General features: G+C 42.8%; 1 protein-coding gene across 19 annotated transcripts in view; it reads left to right on the forward strand.

The window, feature by feature from the left end:
- The window catches only part of Magi1 (membrane associated guanylate kinase, WW and PDZ domain containing 1), a 618,948-nt gene that overhangs the window by 381,831 nt on the left and 216,531 nt on the right, over positions 1-20,586 (forward strand). The window contains exon 1 of one of the 19 annotated variants that reach the window (XM_057790433.1): positions 12,510-12,702. The exons of 17 other annotated variants lie outside the window; for them this stretch is intronic. The gene's annotated coding sequence lies outside the window, so the exon portion shown is untranslated. Of the gene's footprint in view, positions 1-12,509; positions 12,703-13,107; positions 13,137-20,586 lie in introns of those variants that run through there. One more of the 19 variants, XM_057790452.1, reaches the window with a different exon arrangement.

The raw sequence follows: 20,586 nt of genomic DNA on the forward strand, positions 1-20,586 counted from the left end.
AGTATGAGCACTTGAATTCGGATCTCCAGCCTCCTCTAAAAAGTCTTACCTGTAGCTCCAGTGCTAGGGAATCTAGAGCCAAGATGATCCATAGAGCTCACTGACCAGACAGACTTGCCGAGTCAGTGAGCTCAAGATTCAGTCAGAGATGAATGGCTCCCAAAAGTCAGGTAGAGAGCAATAGAGGAAGTCACTTGATTTTGGCCTCTGACCTCCACACATGGGTGCATATATTTGGGCGGGTGTGTGTGTGTGTGTGAAACTCACAGTGACCCTGGGTGACACTGAGTCATGTTTTGTTTTGAGGACCGTGGTCTTGAGGTTTCATTAAAATTTGTTGTTTTGTTTGTTTGATTGTTACTCAGTTCTACTCTTCTCAAAGGGTGGACACCTACATTGTGCCTTGTACATTTTGTCAGAATTGCACACCTGTACAAATTCACACTGAGAAAAGGTGTCAAGCCACATGGCTAAACGTAGATTAGAATTATGGGTTAATTTAAATTGTAAGAGCTAGTTAGTAATAAACCTGAGCAATAGGCCAAACAGTTTCTAATTAATATAAGGCTCTATTTGTTTCTTTGGGATCAGGTGGGACCAAAACTTCCTTCAACACCCTTATATCTCCAACTATGAACACTTCCTTCCCTTCTCAGAAGTAACCATGATTTTGATGCTATATATTTAAATACATTTTTCTTCTTCAGCTTCATATAAGTATAAACATGTAATATATATGCTTTGTTTCTGTGTTCTTTTTTATATATTTATTTCTTCTCCCTCTGCCCTCTTTGTGCATGTGTGTGTGTGCATGCATGTGTGTGTGTGTGTGTGTGTGTGTGTGAGAGAGAGAGAGAGAGAGAGAGAGAGAGAGAGAGAGAGAGAGAGAGCTTGTATGTGTTGATTCTTCTACCTTCATGTGTTCCAGGGATTGAACTTACCGGGCTTTGAGGCAAGTGTTTTCACTCATCTGAAAACATCCAGCGAGCCCAAGTTCTGTCATCTTTTTCTCTTTTTCTAATGTTGTTCTTTTGAAATGTATTTCAATGTAGCCGTAGTTTCATTTTTCTCCACTGCAGAGTTTCACATTGTTTAAGTTGACTGCCATTCTTTTTTGTTGGTTTCAGTTAAGCTTTTAGTTCTGTATAGAACCTGTATGTGTTCTTACATAGTTGCACAATTACACATGTATGCACAATACCTGGAGGAGAATTGCTGGTCAAAGTGAAGATATAAATTCAGCTTTGGTAGATCTTGCCAAAACATTTCCATTGTGGAAATAGCTCTTTCTCTGCCCCTACACTGAGTTTAGACCACAGCTCATTGTCAAAATCATTAGATATTGTTAATTTTGTGTACAAATATTTTTTGTCATCCTGTGGGTATACAGTAGTCTCTCTTTGTGACTTTTTTGCATTCTCTCTGATACAGAATGGTATTGAGCATCTTTTCAGATTCTTTTTGTCCAGTTGTATGTCTTCCTTTGTAAGGTTCCTATTCAAGTTTGTTTCCATTTTTTCTTTTAATTTAGATTGTCTTTTCCTCACAGTTGTAGCAGGAATTGAGTTTTAAAGTTTTATATTTATGCTTGGATAGATTGTCCAAACTTCCTCCATTTCACAGGAGTGGAACTAGTAAGATAAAGTGTGGTGTAGTTGCTTATAATCCTAGTACTCAGGATGTTGTGTTAAAAGGATGTGAATCAGAAGCAGACTATGCTACATAATGAGACTGTTAATCCCACTGCGTGAGAATAAGACCACTACCACAATTTTTGAGACAAATTTGAAGCAAGCTTTATTAAATACTGGCCGGGACGGTGGACACTATCCAGGTCCATTCTTGATATTTACAGGGTATGGCCTCAAATTACTAGTCAGAGATTTATAAAGGCAGACCCCACAAGGCTATGTACTTCTAGCCTTAGTTCAGTGAGATCGGGCATACCTCCTGATGTACTTCCTGCCTATATAACCCCCCACTCTCCCACCCTTATCCCTATGTATGATTTAGTACCTCCTATGTGGTTGGGGCAACCAAGCTTTTTTACAGACATGAAAACATATGACTTGTTACATGAACATTCCTAGCATTCTAGGAATCTGTCCATGGGCAAATAGGTCTTATAGGTTAGGAGTTTTGTTTTATTGGTCTTTTAAGCACAGTTACTAAACTTAAAACTTAACTTTAGACCTGTCATATATGTATACATGTGTGTGTGTGATCACCAAAAAAAAAAAGTTCACTGGGACTTGGAGGAGATGGATCACTTAGTAAAGAGCTTGCTTACAAGCATAAAGACCAGAGTTTGGTCTCCAGAACCCATGTGAAGATATCTGGATGTGATGACATTGATTTGTGATCCAGGTGATGGGGAGGCAGAGACCGGCAGATCCCTAGGGTTAGCCCAGTCTACTCAGTGAGTTTCAGATTCAGTGAGTGGCTTTGTCTCAATAAAAACACGATACATGGCACCTGAGGAATGATACAGCTTCAGGCTGTCTCCTGTCCTCTACATGCCTGCGGGCACATTCCCATGCAGAAGTGCACCTCACATATATGAACATGCACGCACATATACACATATGCACACACTCAGAGAAAGCCCTACAGATTGGGTCCAGGTATACCTGATTTTTAGGTAAGCTGCAATAAGAATGGCACAGGAAGTGTGAGTCACCAAGCACAAAGCAGTAAGCGCTCTGTTCCAGGCATGAAGAAGGCTCAGGCGAGCGGCATCTAAATTAAGAAAAAGAAAATCTATTCTTGTATCAGGGGTCAGATTCATTAAGACATTTTTATGTTGTGCCCCCCCTTCCCAGCCCCCATTCTCTTTATGTGCCCTTACCTGCTTCCTATTCTTTTGCAGTACAAAGAGAGAATGGTCACATGTATAATGCATATTGGGCTAACGTGGCTGATTTGTTACAAAGGCACACTAATGGTCATATCAGTTCTCTTAAGAAGCTTGTCTTTGCAAGGGAGACAAATGGGGAGTAGAAGTGAGTTTCTGAAAAGAGGGCACTGAGATAAAATGTAGAAGTGGCACTCAATTAGAGCCATCTCCCTGCCCTGGTAAGGAGCATGCAGGAAAAGGGCCTGGGTTTTGTCGTTCATTTCTTCCTCCGCCTTTGTTACTTAGCATCCCAGAGACTCACTTGGTTCATCTGTGAAGTAGAGAGAGCAACACCTTCCTTACACAGCCTTGCCCTGAGGCTTTGCAGAGTGGCTGACTTTCAGACAGCTAGCACTGTTTCGGAAGCTGCTAGAGTGAGATGGGTGATATTCACGGGGAGAGTGCTGGTGCTGGTGAGGATGATGAAGTTGCCTCTTTGGCTAAGAGGGACCATGCCTGCCCCTGCCATCTCCAGGCTCTGTTTCAGGACAGAGGCAATAACAGTTCCAAGGGGATGGTGATTGTTGCAGCAAGAAGAGCAATGCTAGCGAAAAAGGCGCCTCTCACCTGGGAGGAAGCTCTGTAGGTGTCCAGTGACTACTGGGGCATTGTTCCTGCATGCCCCTTTGCATATCAGGCTCAGGGCTTGAGCCAACCCAACCTGGGCATCCCAAATGACTTACAATGAACTTTATTGTTTAATTTGTGTATTTCAAATTACATGTAAACAGGGCTGTAGTAGGACGTGTCTTTAATCTCAGCATTCTGTAGGCAGAAGCAGGAAGATCTCTGCGTTCTAGGCCAGGCTCTCTCACAGAGTGAATTCCTGGACAGCCAGGGTTATGCAGAGAAACCCTGTCTCAGGGTGGGATGGGAGGAGTATGTGTAAGGACAAAATCATAGTGATTTGAGAAGGCACTAGAACTGACTTTAGGCAGCTTCCCTCATCCAGGCTTTGGGACACTGATACACTTCGGAACACTGTTGGGGTTGTTCGTAAGTGCAGACTCCCAATGTGGACTCGTACTCTCTCCATCTGACTTTGTGGACTTGGATAGGTTGCTTTCCTGAGGTTTCCTAATTTCTGACACACAGGATATGCTATGGTTCCTATAGACGTAAGAGAGAGGACTGAGAGACACAGCATTTGAAAATACGACCGGTCACAGTTGGTGGCGGTGGTGCTGATATAAATCCATGGACTTGATGAGTAGTGTCAAATTCGGTGATGCTTATTTATGAGCACGGTGGAGGGGTCAAAGAAAGGTGTGTTTTAAGTTTGCCTACCAGACCATGTAGACTCACTCAGCCTCAACTGTGTGTTGTGGCTACAAGCAGGCTTTGGTTCTATAATTCTGTCACCAAATGTTCCACACTCTTTGGAGCAATTGCAATTGAGATAAATCTGCTGTATAACTAGACTACCATTGAGCAGTCTGTAATTTACCGACATAAAACACACTCACCTACCCGTTAAAATGGTGAGTGGGATAGTGTAGCCTTGTTTTTTCTCTCCCCCTCATTAACTGTGGCACCCTTAAACGTGCTTTAAAGGTAGGGCAGGCAGTACCGAGGGGCCTGGTTGGCCTCCTGGGCTTCTACTTTTGTTGCCATTTCTTGAGCCCTCTGAGATGAATGGCTGTCTGGATGAGGAGCTTTTCTGCCGTAGTGCACAGCCCCCACGAAGCACACCATACTGCACCGCATTTCCCCCAGCAGTTACACATCTATGTCTCCTCCCCTCTGTGGCTACTCACTGTAACGTCTTCCTCAGGTCCTCACATGGGTGTTGTGTGAGTCGACCATAACTTACCACATGTGATGAGTTCAAGCATCATGTCCTCTGTCCTTGTGTGTTCCGAGGCCAGGAGGAGTCACAGCAGAGCAGACCAAAGGCTGATGATGGCACAGGCTTACTGAAGCTTGCGCAGTGTTGTGGATGGAGGGGTGTGCCCTTGTCAAACAGTTCGTCTGTAGTGAGGCCCTGCAAATAAAGCTTCCACGGTGGCAGCTTTTCTGTTCGGCACGAATTTGGAGTTTCTGGAACTTTTATCTTTGATGGCACCATTGTAGAATGGTTTTTCTCCTCCTAGCCCTCTTGCATAAATCTCCGCCCATGAACCATTGTCAATAACAACTGGAAGCCTGCTGGTCGGCAAACCCGTATGGCCTCAAAGAAGCTGGGCTCTTTCCACCTTGGAGGGTACTGTCAAATGGGACAACTGTAAGGAAATGCTCTCCAGCTACGCAGTTTCCTTTCCTTGGTGAAACTGACAGCATTTAGAATTGAGTTTATTTCCCATCTGCTCTATGGTTCCCCAGCTGACTTAAGAAAGCCTTGGAGTTGTCATTGTTTTCTGTACGGGTGCAGGGGTCACGTCCTCATATATTTGTGGCAATACAAGTAAAAATACAGCTGGAAAATGACATTTTAAATTGTTACATTTTTTTTTCTCTTTTCATTTATGGAAGTCAGAGGTTCTTATAAGGAAGATGCATCTCTGTGGCCCATTCGAACTGGGAAGTGATTTGCCATCTGTCTTTGACGTTATGTGAAAGTCACCAGATTCCATATGCAGAAAGAAATGTCAATAGTGACTTTTCCACTACGTCTTGGTTATACCTTGACATAATATCCTGATATTAAGTCCTTTAACTAACTTTAAAAGGATCAGATAAGCTGACATTCTTTTGTTTAGCATCTTTTTCACCAGCAGTATATGTTACTTCCTGAATGAGCCTTAAGTTAACCTTATGAGACAATCAGTGTCCTTTTCCTGGTGAAACTTTGCTGCAGAATTCAAACAGTTGTGCTTGAAAGTCATCGTATCCTTTGAAAAGGGTTTCATTTTGATCAGTGCTTCCTTTGTTCTATAAAGCCAGTATTTCTTGGTTTGGAGACATATGTTTTTCTGTATTTGGGTGTGGAGAAACAAAGATGCATATATGTGATGTTACACTTTTCTTTTTTTCTTGAAAACCTATTAAAGATGTAGCTTATAATTAATAACATTTTAACACTGTTGTTTATTTTCTCATGTCTCATGTATCTGAGGCTGACTTCGAACTTGCATGGCATTGAGCTTCCTGTCCTCTTTCCCCCATATCCTGAGTGCGAAGTGCTGGAATAACGTGCTTGAACCACCACACTGGATTAATGCAGTGCTAGGAATTGTTCCTGGGCCTTGTGTATACTGGGCAAGCACGCTATCGTCTGAACTACATCTCCAGCCCCAGACTAAGGAAAAGTTTGGTATTGAAAATTAAAAAAAAAATAAAATTACCTTGTGCTATGTATGGTCTAAAAACTGTCTCCTTCAATTCAAATGTTGAAGACAAATGGCCAGTGTGATATATGACTTTTAGGTGACAGGTCAAACCGTGAGTGGGGAAGGAATTAGGGCTGTTATGAGAGGGCTTAGGAGAATATGTCTGTGTTCTGTCTTGGCTCTGCCCGATGATGACCCAGCGGTCCTCCTTCTGAGCATGCAGAGACAAGCTACCATCTTAGGACAAGGCCCCCGTAAGACTCTCAAGCCCATTGGCCTTTTGACTTTGAACTCTCCAGCTAACAGAACTGTGTGACACAAACTTCACAGATTTCTACTTCTTACAAACATCACACATATGGGCTAAGACACAGGCTATTTGTTTTTGTTACTGTGCTTTGAATTTGTGTGTAGAGGCTGGTACATCAGCCTGTGGATGCCTCTGTCTCAGAGTGGCCTTCAGGTGTCAGGTATCCGGCCCCTTTTTTACCCCCATGGCCCTATCACTTAGCAAGAAGTTCCGCCCACATTATTAATCAATACCTTAAAGTTTTCCATCCCATATAATTATCAAGTTTTGTTATTGTATCAATAACATAAATTATGTTATTAAAAATAAAAGCACAAAAATTTAGTGTGACCTTTGTAATACCATAGTGTTTACCTTTTGTCGGACAACCATGGACTGTTATTTAAATCCTCTAATCATTTGCCTAGCATGTGTGGGACGCCCAGGGCTTCCAGCATTCCATCCCTAATATATACAACATATACACATCTATTTGTGTGCTGGATGTAGTCTAGCTGTACAGCTCAGTACTTGTTCAAGGCCCTGGATTTAATTCACAGCACTGCAAAAACAAAATGAAACAGAAATTCCCTCTGACAGCTTATTCTAATAATTTATCCATGTGTTCTGAATTGCATTTCCCTCACAGTGACAAAGTAGCTGAACACAGTCAGCGTACAGCAAAAGGGTTGTTTTGTCTGTTTCGGAGGTTTTGGGACCATGGTTGTTCAGCCCCATTGCTTTGGGGCCTGTGGTCCTGCACAGGGCATCACAGGAGAAGCGTGTGGTTGAAGAGGTCTCTTCATGTTGTGGTGACTGAGCAGTAGATAGGTGAGAGGAAGATGCAAGGATCCTAATGCCTTCAGGGGCATGCCCCTAAAAACCCACCTTCCTTCTGGGCTTCCTTCCTTCGGGCTGCCTTACCTCCCAGTGGGGCCACAATAAAGCAACCAAATGTTTAGCACTTTGTAGAATGTTAGGATCCAAACCTTGTGCTCATAACATGTATGAGCAGATAAGACACATAATGTATAGTCAAGAATGCCCATTTAGGGGACTATATAGTGGACACCACACTCTTAAAGACTGCATAAGAGCTTTCTGTAAAATATCCTGGCATGTGTGTTATTTGCTTGTTTCAGTGATTGGGTACAGAGAGAAGAAAATAGTTCTTTCATTGTTTTTGTTTGTGTGTGTGTTTGAGACAGGGTTTCTTTGTGTGTAGCTGTGGTTGTCCTGGAACTCGTTCTGGAGACCAGGCTGGCCTCGAACTCACAGAGACCCGCTTTCCTCTTCTTCGAGTGCTGGTATTAAAGGCCTATGCCACCCTACCACCCGCAGGTTCTTTCATCTTAATTGCATCTTATTCAGTCATTTCTCTACTCTGGTTTTCTATTATCTCTAAATACAGCTTCCTTAGTATATTATTCCCCAAAATAACTCATCTGTCTAGGTTTTCAAATTAGTAATTATATATGACATTCTCTTACACATGAAGATAAATATTTTTTCTATTTATAATGCCTTACCTTTTGTATTTGAAACTAGTGACATAATTTCTCTTCATGATTTTGTTTGCCAAAGATTATTTTCTTACATTTTCACAGAATACAACAAAAACAAACTTCCTCTCTTCATCCTTTTTTTCTTATTGCCTGCAGTCTCTTATCTATATTTCCACTTTAATGTCACTATTCTTACACCATACATTTTTAAATAGCCTCATTGAAATGTACCACCCATTTTTTAAAAACTTGGTTTTTTTTAGTCTATAACCGGCTCCTTGTATCCATGGATTCAAACAACTTCAGATTCTGTGTTAAGCTTACACGGGATGTGTCCATCTTGAGTGTTAATGACTCACTTTCTTGTCACCATTCTCGAAGCAATACAGTTTAACAGTGCTTAAGGAGTATAAGTAACCAAGAAGTGATTTATAGTATTTGAAAGGCCTCAGTTGTGAACACAGACACATTCTTTTGACTGTTTACTTCTTTTTGATGATTATGAGTACTATCCACAAATACATCATATACCTTTTTATATTGGCATGTATTTCCATTTCTCTTGAAATGGAATTGTTCTGTCATATCAAATAAGTTTCTGAGCCTCTGCCAGACTATCTTCCAAAATGGCAGCTCCATTTTATATTCTTATTTAAGAGTTTCATCTTTGCTACTTGTCATTTTGATTAAAACGTCTTCATGACTATGAAGTGATGTATCATGGTGGTCGTGACTTATATTTCCTGATGGATTACCCAGTTACACTGAGCACATTCTTATGTGTTTACTGGTCACTTGTGTATCATCATTGGAGAGCTGTCTATTTAAGTCCTTCACTTGTTTTTCCAATAGACTGTTTGTTGTTGTATTATCTAGTTGTAGAAGTCCTTTGTATATTTTGGACATAAGTTCCTCATCAGATATGATCCACAAGTATTCTCTCCCTTTGTATTGATTCTCTTTTCCTTATCTTGGTAGGATTATCCTCGGGAATAAAGGGAGCTCTTCAGTTTGTAATGTGCTTAATTTCTGTGTGTGTACTTTTGATATCATTGCCTGAGGACTATAAAGATTGATAACTTTTCTACGATTTGTATGGCCTTCTGTCTGTCGTTATTATCTCTTATGAGTAAATCTTCGTGTGTAGTGTGAGAAATGGCAGCTGTATTCTTCTGTATATGAATATCTAATAATCCAGCACTGGTAGATGACTTTTTAAACTCTTTTAAAGTTTATCTTCATGTTTATAGCTTCATATATAGCATAATTCAGTTGTTTGCTTTCATTCTTTGATAAGTAGACTTAAGGCTGTAGTTTCCTTCTGTGTGGGTGCCTAGGCCCATCCTGCAGATTTAGTTTGTATTAGTGCCTATTTTTGGCCTCCTTTCTGTTGTTAATGTCTATTTTTACTGCATTTCAGTTAGTGAATGTGGCCTGGATTGTCATTCAACATAATTTTATCAAAGGACAATTCTACTATAGTCACTGAAGAGCTCCTTTCCCAACCTCATAGATTGGTTATCCCTGTTTGCTATATCCCACTGTGCCATGCTCTTGGCATGTACTAAATACATTTGCTGGCAAGACATATGGAAAGCAGGCGTGGTGGTGCTGAGCTGTGAGCCCAGGACACAAGAGGCCGAGGCCAAGTGGATAGAGATCAAGTTCATAGCGAGCATGAACTACATAGTGAGATCCTGCCTCACGATAACAAATCGAAATAGTAGAATATCATCACTGATTAAGTACTGCCATGGTCATGCATGTCTGTAATCCCAGCACATAGAAGGCAGAGGCTGGGGAGTTGGCAGAAGTTTGGGACTAGCTTGTTCTACGTAGAGAACTTCCAGCTATCTAGAGCTATATAGCAAGACCCGATATCTCAATACTCCCCCCCAACAACTCCCCTCTGTTCCCCGAAGGCATATTCATAGACACATGTTAGCAGATCCACATCTTGAAGAGTCAAAGTGGTTAGTGCCATAGCAGTAGCGCTAAGTCTGTGTGTGTGCCAGACTCACTATCTGCGTCCACCCACCTACTCATTATACTTGCCTCATGGGGCACGGACTCTCCATTCTCCCTTTTACAGGGCAGAGGGAGGGTAGAGGTGTTGCCAGGTGAAGCTATTTGCCCCATTACTCACATGAGAAAGAAGCAGAGTTGGCTGTTGCACTTGTTTGGGCCCAGTTCCCACCTTAGAAAGCAGTCTGCACTCCTGCCTCCAAAGTGTTCATCACGTTTACTTGTTCTGATGGCTAAATATTTGTTCAGAAAGAAACCCTTTGGCCTTTTCTCACTGCGTGTTAAAATGTTGATAGGAAGACATGTCTACACCTCATTTTTACTTTGAACCAAAGACCCTGTCTACCTGCTTCCTGGGTCTCAAAATCAAGTAATAATGAATAAAGCACACAGTGGTTCTTATTTTTATATGTGACCAGTGTGGTTTCAGAAGACATTCTATGAAGAAGCTTTCTTTATTTTAGTTGGATACCACTTGATCTCTGTAAGCCTGAAGTTGAGAGTGTATTCTCTGATAAAACTACAGCAGATTCCCAAGGTCTCTTTTCTTCTCCGTCTGTTTTTCTTATACATAAAGAAGCCCGATGTTGGGCTAATTGAAAATCATTTTGATTTTCTCTCTCTCTCTCTCTCTCTCTCTCTCTCTCTCTCTCTCTCGATGTTGGGCTAATTGAAAATCATTTTGATTTTCTCTCTCTCTCTCTCTCTTTCTCATGTTCTCTCTCTTGAAAGAACATGAAGTTGGGTGGGGAAGGAGATGGGAAGGAGTTGGGAGAGGGGATAGACTATGATCAAAATATATGAGATTTTTAAAATTAAAAAAAAACTAAAAAGAAAATTGTTTCTGTTAAGGATATTTCCCATCTAAACAAGGGCTGTTTTTTTTTTGTTTTTTTTTTTGTTTTTTTGTTTTTTTTGTTTTTTTTTTTTTCCTGCCTAGTAAGTCGGAAGAAGCTGGCTGTGTTTCCCTCACCTGCTCTGTCCTCAGCTGGTAACTGCATCCCAGGCAAAGTTCTGGTCCCCAGTAATCTGGCCAGGCTGCCCTGTCAGATTTCTCTCCCTCTTATTCAAATGCTTTGCTATCTTTTGGCTTTCGTCCTCTCTGTCCATTTTTTTTTCTCATCATTCATCTCAAGGTTTTAGATTCCTTGTCTCTTGTCCATACATTAGATACTTTAGTATTTATTTATTTGATTTTTCAAGACAGGCTTTCTCAGTGTAGACCCAGCTGTCCTGACTCACTTTGAAGAGCAGGTGGGCCTCCGATTCACAGAGATCAGCCTGCCTCTACCTCCTGAATTCTGGGACTAAAGGAATGCTAAAGTTAAAGGTGGGCACCACCAGGCTTGTATTAACTTAATAGTCCTTTGCATACGACTCTGGAGCTATGGGGATGCAGGTGATGGGTGATTCCTTCTTTTGTAGTCAAAGGCATTCTCTGGTGCTACCAGTGCTTTCCTCAACTGCCAACAGAAAATATCTACTCTCTGGAGTGAGTTCTAAGTCTCTAAGGAATGTTTCCCACTCACCACGCAGAATAAGGACGCTGGACTAGGAATAGGACTGCGATCAAGCCCCCGAACTGGAGGCGTGGGGAGATGAACTGGTACAGTGCTCCTTGCACAAGCGTGAGGACCTGAGATCCCAGCTCTCTTCCCAAAGCCAGGGGCAGCAGCAGCACCTTTTGTCCTAGTGCTGGGGAGGCAGAGGCAAGAGCATCTCAAGGGGCTTGCTGTCCAGCTAGTCCAGCTCAGCTGGTGAGCTTCAGGCTCCATTGGTAGACCCTGCCTCAAAAATTAAACTATACAAATGACTGACAATACACTCTCGCCACACACACACACACACACACACACACACACCAAAAAAAGAAAAAGTAAGTTTGAATACGAGGTGATAAACCTCAAAGAACATGATTCTAAATCAGAGTCTACCTTTAATTTTTTTTTTTGAGTCAGCTGCCTGAAGGGGAATCCTTCAAATTCTCATTCTCGACTTCTCCATCATCTTTAACTCCAAGAAATAACCGTTGTAAATATAAGAATTATGTGTGTGAAATTTCTTTTAAAGTTAGGAGAAAGGCCAAGGGGACTTGGGAGGCATCTGTCCCTGTTCCTGAGAGTCACCCACCTTTTCTTACCATACCTCCAAGCTCTCGCCCATCTGTCCACTCAGCTGCCAGTCCTTAGCAAATGGGGCAACCCGATTTCCCGCCTTTCCTTGGCCAAGGGCTCCCTAGGACCAATCGGGTGATGGAGACTTGACATGTTCTGGTAGGGGAGCTAGCTGGGTCCCGCCCCCTCCCGCCCCCTTCACAGGTGCAGCCCTAATCCCCCCTGGCCTAGATATCCGGCAGCCTCTAAGAACCCGGGCTCTGTGATGTAATGCGCTTTTTTCACACTCCCGGCTTAAATACAGATGGAAATTGTTGTCATGTGTTAGAAATGTCGCCAGTGATATAAAAGGCGCAAGCTTGAGCATCCTCTCTCCCTTCTCGCATATCAGCTGCTCCTCCAGCCAGAGTCTGTGCCCTGGAAAACCCACTCGGTGGTCAGGTGGCAGAGGAGCCCCCAGATAGCTTAGGAAAGGGTTCAGATCCCACTCCCTACCCCCGCCTCTCCTTACAGCCGCTGCGGAGCCGAGGACCAGCGTGGTGGGAGGCTCTTTCAGGCGCACAAAAGGAAGGATTAATCTTGGCGATTGGCTGGGCTTTTGCAGGCAAGTACAAGTCCACGATCTCCTCCTGGCCGGCCCCTGCCCACCTCTGGATTCGAACGCTCGGCCACTGGAGGAAGACTGGGATCAGCTAGGCGGTGACCGGGGTGCCTAACACCGGAGGTTTGCACTTGGGTTGTGGGAACATCCATGGAGGTGAAGATGCCATGTGTGTTGTGTGGACCAGGGAGGAGGGGAGGCAGTGGGCCAGCTTGGGAGGGCCAGATGGCTGAGGCTGCGTTTTAATTCAACGGCAGGCAGGCCCCGTTTGGCTGGGCAGGGTGGGAGGAAAAGCAGAGAAGGAAAAAAAAAATCAGAGGTCAGTGGGTAGGGAGAGGCTGGGCTCCCGAGCAGATGCCTGACGAACAATGGGGCTTTTGAAGGGGATGCTGGAGGAAGTGTGGCGTGCGCTTTGTATTTCCTCCTCCGCATTGCAGGTTGGAATCGGGCAGCTAAATTTTAATGAAGTGCATTCCAAAGTGTGCTAGTCAGCCTGGGCTTGGGGAACCAGAGCGAGGGGCGGCCCCCAGGCTTTGCTGAATGGGGACTAGGGGCGGGAGGGGGAAGGGGGCCGCCGAAATGAGTTCCTGATGGATGGTAAAGGAGCAGATGAAAGCCTGCTCAGTGTGGAGGGCAGGGGAAGGGGAGGGGGAACAGCCTTAGGCCCCCGTGCATATTAATAGGCTCCAGCAGGTGTTGGTAAATGCGTGTTGCAGCATTGTTCCGGCGCCCAGGCTGGAGTAGGCGGGGAGACCGAGAGCTGCTTCTCCTGGCGGTAGTAGGCAAATGCCTTTGCACTTTGGAAGAGCTTTGCAAGCTCTCAAGAAAATAAAGAAGGAAAGGACCACCATCCCCTCTCTCCTTTCCCCCAGTTTTAAAAGGAGGAATGTACATGCAGAAGGTTTTTTAAGTTTGCTTCCTGGAAATTAACATGTGTTTGTGAGAGCACTGTCTTATCTAGGTAAGGTATGCTTGTCTGTGGGCATCAGGAAACAGGATTCCGGAGTCTGGCTTGTGAGTGCTTGGGATCCGAAAGGCTGCCCTCCCTAGCTGGTTCTTAATGAGCCAATCCTGGAAGGCTGGGATCTTTATTTTTTAAAGAGGCAGGAGGGTGTACCTTCCTTCTCAGCCCCGAATCTGTCCGACCTGAGTACCAAGGGGGCAGTGAAGTGTGCAAGGAGGCTGTCTCAGCCACAGAGTTGGCCTTCCACACAAAGGGCGTGGATTTGTGTCTGAACTAAATGGTTTGAGGGTATGCCTTATTTATTTGTAAGGATTAGGAATAGGCCCCTTTCTCTTGCCAAGAGTTGCCTATGCCTAGAGCCCTATCCATTGAGAATCATTTAGGAGGCTTTTTAGTTGGGACTGTGCACTGGTCAAATAACCCTTGCTGGTTTTGTTGTTTGCTTGCGTGCTTGTTTTTACTACTCTTGACTAGAACCTATTCAGTGTTTTCAAAAGGTTCAGACATATTCATTGGAGGCTCAGATGAAAACTGAAAGCATTTGCAGGGGAAGGGGCGTATGACGTGTGACTCCTATGTTGAAAATATTTAACTGGTTTTATATGTAACTATGTACATTTTAACACGGACTAACATTGACTTTTGGGGTTCTGGGAAAAATGGTTTTGTTGAGAAAAGGTTGTATTTTTTTTTTTCATCTATAAGGCTAGTTCCTTGTGAAAACTGATGTTTTACCAGAACTTTGGAATTCTACATTGATCAGATGTATGTTCGGATCCTTTTCATGACTGAACTTGCACAGTACCTGGTCAATAAGGCCTAGCTCACACTTGCCTATGAATTTTAGTACTGTTGAAAGCTTGAGCAGATTAATGGTGTCAACACTGTGTTGAGGCCTCTATTTCTCAGCTGAGCAAACAGAAACAGTCAGCCTTTGCCTCTGGCTGCTTTTCTGCTTTGTGCTTTGGGGAGGAGGTTAGGGTAGAAGGAAGGGATTGCTGTTAGGACCCATAGCTACCACCTCCCACTCCCATTGTACCCCACCCCCAGAATGTTGGAACATTCCTGTTTTGCTTCCCTCTCTAGTTTCTCAGGCTACAAATTTCAAGTAGTGTTTCTATGGCAATGCCTTGAAGAAAATGTTTGATATTGTATCTGGCTCTCCTGTGTTTTCACTACAGAGGAGGAATTGACCTATTATTTTATTTGTTTTTTTTTTTTTCACTAAACGTAGACTTGCTGGTCCTTGCTGAGCAGAAAGCAGGGGCAATTGTGTTTGTTACAGAAGTTTTCCCAAAAAGACTAGAGCATCTGTGTGTGAGTGACCCAGGATGTGTCCCAGTGGAGCAACCATCCACTGGATTTATTTCACACTGAGACTTTGTGTGATACGCAGGTATAGATGGGCCACTGTGATATATAAGATAACAGTCCATGAGTTACTGGTACCCAGAAAATCATGGCTGGAGCCTATGTGCAGCCAGGGCATTTCCCAGGAGTACATTCTACCTCACCCTCTCCTGTGGTAGAAGAAAGAATAAAGGCGAAAGAGAAAGAAGAAAACCTTTACATTCACAAATAAGTCAAACACGGATTGACTAGTACCAGTTACTAAAATGAATAAGTAAGCAAGCAAATAATAAATAAAAAGTTGCCATTTCTCATTGCCCCTAGGCAAGTGTCATTAAAGCAGTTAAGTTGACAGCAACTGAGATTTCAGGATCTTATGTACCACTAAGTATGTAGTTCGACGTGTTTCTCCAATTTTGGCTTATTAGACTTTCTATAGGAATAGAATGTGCGGAGACTTAGGCCTAAATGTAAGAGTTTCTCTAGTTAGTAATGATTATAGAGGTGCAAATATCAGAAAAAGCAGAATCAAAGGCAGCTCTCCATTCAAATATTTTTTTTCTTTGCTATTGTATTTTTCTGGCAAAATCTAGTTCCTTTGGTAATCCATTATTCTCCCAGCATGTTTATTTTCTTGTTTAAAAAAATGTTTCTAATGTTGATAATCAGACGCCAAATATTTAAATGTAAGCACATCCCTCGCAGTCAAACTGACACCCTCTGGCACCAGACAAACTGTCAGAGCATTTTTGAGAAGTTGGTGGAAAGAAAAGGCAGCACTGCCAGCCATTGATTTGGGAACTCTGCAGGTGCCCATGTGACAGACAGTGGGTCGTCTCTTGTTGGCTTTCCATCTTCTGAAGTGCTAGGGACAGTGGCTCCAAAGATCTTGTTCTTGATCGCCAGGTCTTCTAGAGAAGTTTCTGCCATTGTTGGCCCCCAACACATCTCTACAGCTTGTCAGAGAGGCTCACAACCGGGGATTATGGCTAAGCATTGCCTCCTGAGCACTGCTGCATGTTGTTTCTCTTTGTAACCTTTCTGCCTCTCGTCTTTTACTTATAAAAAGGGCTCTTCCATTTGTCCTGAGAGTTTAGTGGATTGATGACTGATGTCATGGGGATACTCAGTTTGGTTTGGTGTATTCCCCTTCTGCACATCTTGGGCTCTGCTTGCTCATTTTGATTCTTTCTTCCAAGGAGATTGGCATCTTTGAAGTTTCAACAGACATCAGATTGAGGCATAAAATCAATGAAAAAATGTTGTTTGACATTTGCTGTGATGTTTGAAAGAGTCCAAACATGAGAGTAAAGAGAGACCCCAGGCTTGAAAATGACCCGCTAACTTCAAACCTCTTCGATATTTGCCGTTATATAGCCTGAAAGGAAAAGAAATAAATCCTAAGGCATAGACTTCTTTTCTTTGTGATAAACATACTTGTTTATGGAGCCTTTTGCCATTTTCCTTTCTGGATCCTGGTTCTAAGTGCCATGCCTAGTACATAATACATATTGAGTGAATGACTACTTGACTGAGTGGATGCACCAGGAACCCTGGGCAGTCATTTAAAGTTTGATCTGAGTGCTAGAGTGCTCTTGCTTCTGCCAATACCCAAAAAAAATCATTTCAAAAATAGAGAAAGGAAGGACAGGTCCCCCACATTTAAAGATGCATGTTCTCTTCTGCAAACTAGAGAGTTGATCCCATATGCTATAGGAAATAAAGCACCTAGCGTTCTGCTCACTGTTTAATTGACCTTCAGGGTGATACTGAATTATTGTGTGGGGTGTATTTATGTTCCATAGTAAAGATTAGATCCATGTGAATCTACAAATTTGACAACAGCTTTATGAAATAACTTGCCGAAAAGCAGTAAGTGCCATAATTTTCTAATTAATTGTAGAGCAATACCAAAGAGTGTTGCTATAAAAATACTAAGTACAGGTAGGGCCCAGAAGGGAGGCTGGTCTGCAAACATTTTGCTCTTTCTACTGATGCTTAACACCTGCGTTTATGGAAGCCTTTACTATTTTTCTTTATGGCTTTTTGGACCCTTACGTCATTATTGACATTTCTGTTTAGTGGTAATACTACCCGGAAGTAGCACACATGTGCGTGCCTGCTCTGTGCCTTGGATATCGAGGACTATAGTATAGTAAACGAAGCAGACTAGATTTGAGTTTCTGAAGCTTGAGTTAAAACCCATGTTGACTTAGTCCAATCAAGGTAAAGAGAGGAGGATGAGGTAGAAATGATTATTGTAAAGGAAATACTTTGCGTGAAATTTATTCCTAAAAGCTATAGTGTGATCAAAACAAAAGTTGACTTGAATTTTATAAATGAGGTCAGTCACAAAGATAAATATATATAATGTCAGTTGACCTCAGTCTCATACCGCAAAAGGTGTGTGTGTGCCCGCTATCAATTTTCTCCATTAATATATGCATGGCAGCCTCTATTCCTGTTTAATCAGTGCTACTGTTTCCCACCTGAAATTGACTTCTTAATTAATTAAAGTATCATTGCCAAAATTTTGGTAGCAAATGCCCCGTGTCTAGGGAAGAGTGGTATAATGCTTTTAATTTTCATTTTGATGCTGGGACTTTGGGTTGTCTCTCTTATCCCTCCCATAGTGATATACAATAACTAGCCCAGCACACGAGTTCCGCTTGGCTTTTCTTGTTACCATCAATCACATCTGAGCAACTTTCCATATCAGTACGCGTTTGCCTACTTCCTGCTTTCTAGTCATTATTGAAATCTGGGTTTTTAGGCTGCTTCATGCTTTGAGCTAGCTCATTTAGTCATAAGATAGATTGAAACGTTCAACAAATACTAATTTTGCAACGTTTCTGTTCTGAGAACCATTGGGATGCTTGGGATTTACAATCAAGTTCAAGGATGAAGGCCCAGCATGGGGTCTGTGTTACAGTCAGGGAGTTTGGCAAGAGTCGGTTATTAAGTGTACATAATGGTTCAAATGTGATGGGAGGGGAGCAGAGGAGAGAGGAAGTCCAGGAACATGGGGATTAGGGGCGTGGCAGTTTCAATAGGGTCTTTAAGGTGTCAGGTTAGACCCCACAGGGAAGAAAACATAAACGTTGACAGTGTGAGGGAAGGAACTATGTCTGCTGATGGACTGTCCAGGATAGACACTACAGCAGAAATGCTAACTGCACTCTCAGAGAAACAGCAGGAAGATGCGAATGGCCGGAGAAGAGAAGGTAGGGAGAACTGTGGAAAGTGGCATTTCAGGGCCCAACCATACTACTCAAAATGAATCGAGCCATTCTAGGGGCCTGAGGAGAATGCAGACTGCTCTTGGTGGGGGGCCTCACTCTAGGCAGTGTGCTGAGATGTCTGGAGGAGCGGAAGAGCGCAGCTGGGAAGCTCGGAGGAGAGATGCACTGAAGCCATGGATGTATTTGGTGACGGTGAGAAGGGATAAAGAGTGATTCTGAGTTTATTTTTCTTTTTCTTTTTTATTTTTGGTTTCTCTAAACAGGATTTTTCTGTGTAGTCTTGCGTGTCCTGTGTAGACTAGGCTGGCCTTGAACTTGAACTTGGAGATCCACCTGCGTCTGCCTCCCCAGTGCTAGGATTAAAGGTGTGTATCACCACTGCCTAGCTTTATTTTTTAAGGGTAGTTGTTTGGGTTTGATCGTTTGTTCGGGTTTTTGTTTGTTTTTAGCTTGAATATATGGGGAAGCTGAGAAAGTGACCTCTCGTGTTTTAAGTCAGGAGTTCAGCTAGTACTTAGTGAATGAGAGATGTCTTATTAGACAAGACATGGGTTCTCAGGGGTTTATGATCTGGAGTTATGGAAACCTCCATTATGCCATGAGTTAGGCTGTCTTTAGCTAGGTCACTCCTATGACAGCACTGTTAGAGCCATAGCTTTGTACATACTTGCAACTTTCTGGAGGTTCGACTTCTGAGGTGTCTGTTATCGCTGGGTGAAAAGGGTATGTGTTTTCTATGCGTGTGTGCATTTGTGTATGTGTGTTCATGTGTGTGTGTTCATGAGGATGCATGTGTTCAGGTCCACAGGCATGCATGTGAAGGTATATGTGGAGGCCCATGGGCAACCTCTGATGTCATCCTCAGAATTCCGTCCACCTCCTTGGAGACAGAGTTTTTGTCTGTTTTGAAACTTAACAGTTAGGGTAGACCCACTGACTGGCCAGGGAGCTACAGAAATCCACCTTTCTCTGCTTGCCCAGCACTAAGATTACAAGCCTGGATCACCATGCCTGGTATTTTTATGTGGATTCTATAGGTCCAACTCAGATCTTTGTGCTTGCAAAGTGAGCGCTTCCTAGCCGAGCCATTCCTCTAGCTTTAGATAATGTGTGTTTTAGGATTAGAAACACCTTTACAAAGGAATTTCATAATGCATATTCTTGTCAGCGTGTGCAAGTTTTCATTTTCTTTCAACTTCCTTCAAACTGAATATAACCAGTCTTTAAAAGTTGCACAGGTTGATAGAAGAAATGCTGAGCAAAAATATGGTCTCTCTATATAAATATTTATAATAAATAAAAGTTTTTACTCAGACCTCTCATGTCCTCAGCCTCGGAGGTTTCTGTCCTGGTCCTGGAAGATGTAAGAATTTGCTCCCCTCTGTGAGAGTTTGCCTACCATGGGCACAGTGGTAGCGTGGGCCATATTTAGCAGGACAAACTAATTGCCTGAGGACTTAGCTTTCTGCAGGAGGCTGTAACATACTCAGCATTGTTCAAGCAGCTAATTAAAGACTGATGGGGAGACAGCCAAGTAGCAGTTTTAAAGTACATCTCCTGTAAAAGGGGAAATTTTAAATTATGCCCTTCTATCATCCTCAGAAAGAACAGTGCATTTGGGCATGTGGACAGGTTTTAGTACCTAATGCGAAATTAAAAGTAGTTGGCACAGCCATGGTAAAGTACGTGCCCAGTGAATTCAGATTTCTTTCAAAATTATACAAGGTTGATTGAGGACTTTTTTTTCTTAATTAATGAAACAAATACTGAATATGTCTCAGTTATGAGGAAGATAGTAGACAAAGTTGCATGAAGTGTGGTCTTTTCTCTCACTGAGGATCCAGTGGCATTGGTGGTAGGAAATGCATCTGTGGAAGATGGCATGCTGTCATATGAACTGTGTAAAAGTGTTTGGGGGACAGCGAGTATAGTTGATGTGGCTGGAATTCAGGTCACGGATGGTCTGGTGGCTTTGAGGGGAAGAGGACAGGAAAACAGTACACCTGGAGATCTTGTGCACATCCTGAAGAGAGTCTGGTATTTCTGCAAAGTCACTCATTGTGGAGCGTGCGTTTGTAAGAGTTGTGAGGGACTGTCATGGTAGGGACGTAGTGGCTCTCCTGTGTCCTGCCAGAACATCAGTCTTAGAACTTCTCTTGAGGGCCTTGGGAATCTTGGAGGAATTTTAACTAAAGGAATTCCTTGCTTACATTTTTTGAAAATAACTCTGTCAGCCCTCTACCGTAGAGGCTATCTAACTGATCCTCCGGCAAAATATGATCCACTGCTTGCTTCTTCTCACAAATAAAGGTTTCGTTTGTCTCTTTCGGT

The sequence above is a fragment of the Chionomys nivalis genome, chromosome 1 (assembly GCF_950005125.1).
Source record: "Chionomys nivalis chromosome 1, mChiNiv1.1, whole genome shotgun sequence".
In the NCBI taxonomy this organism is placed as follows: Eukaryota; Metazoa; Chordata; class Mammalia; order Rodentia; family Cricetidae; genus Chionomys; species Chionomys nivalis.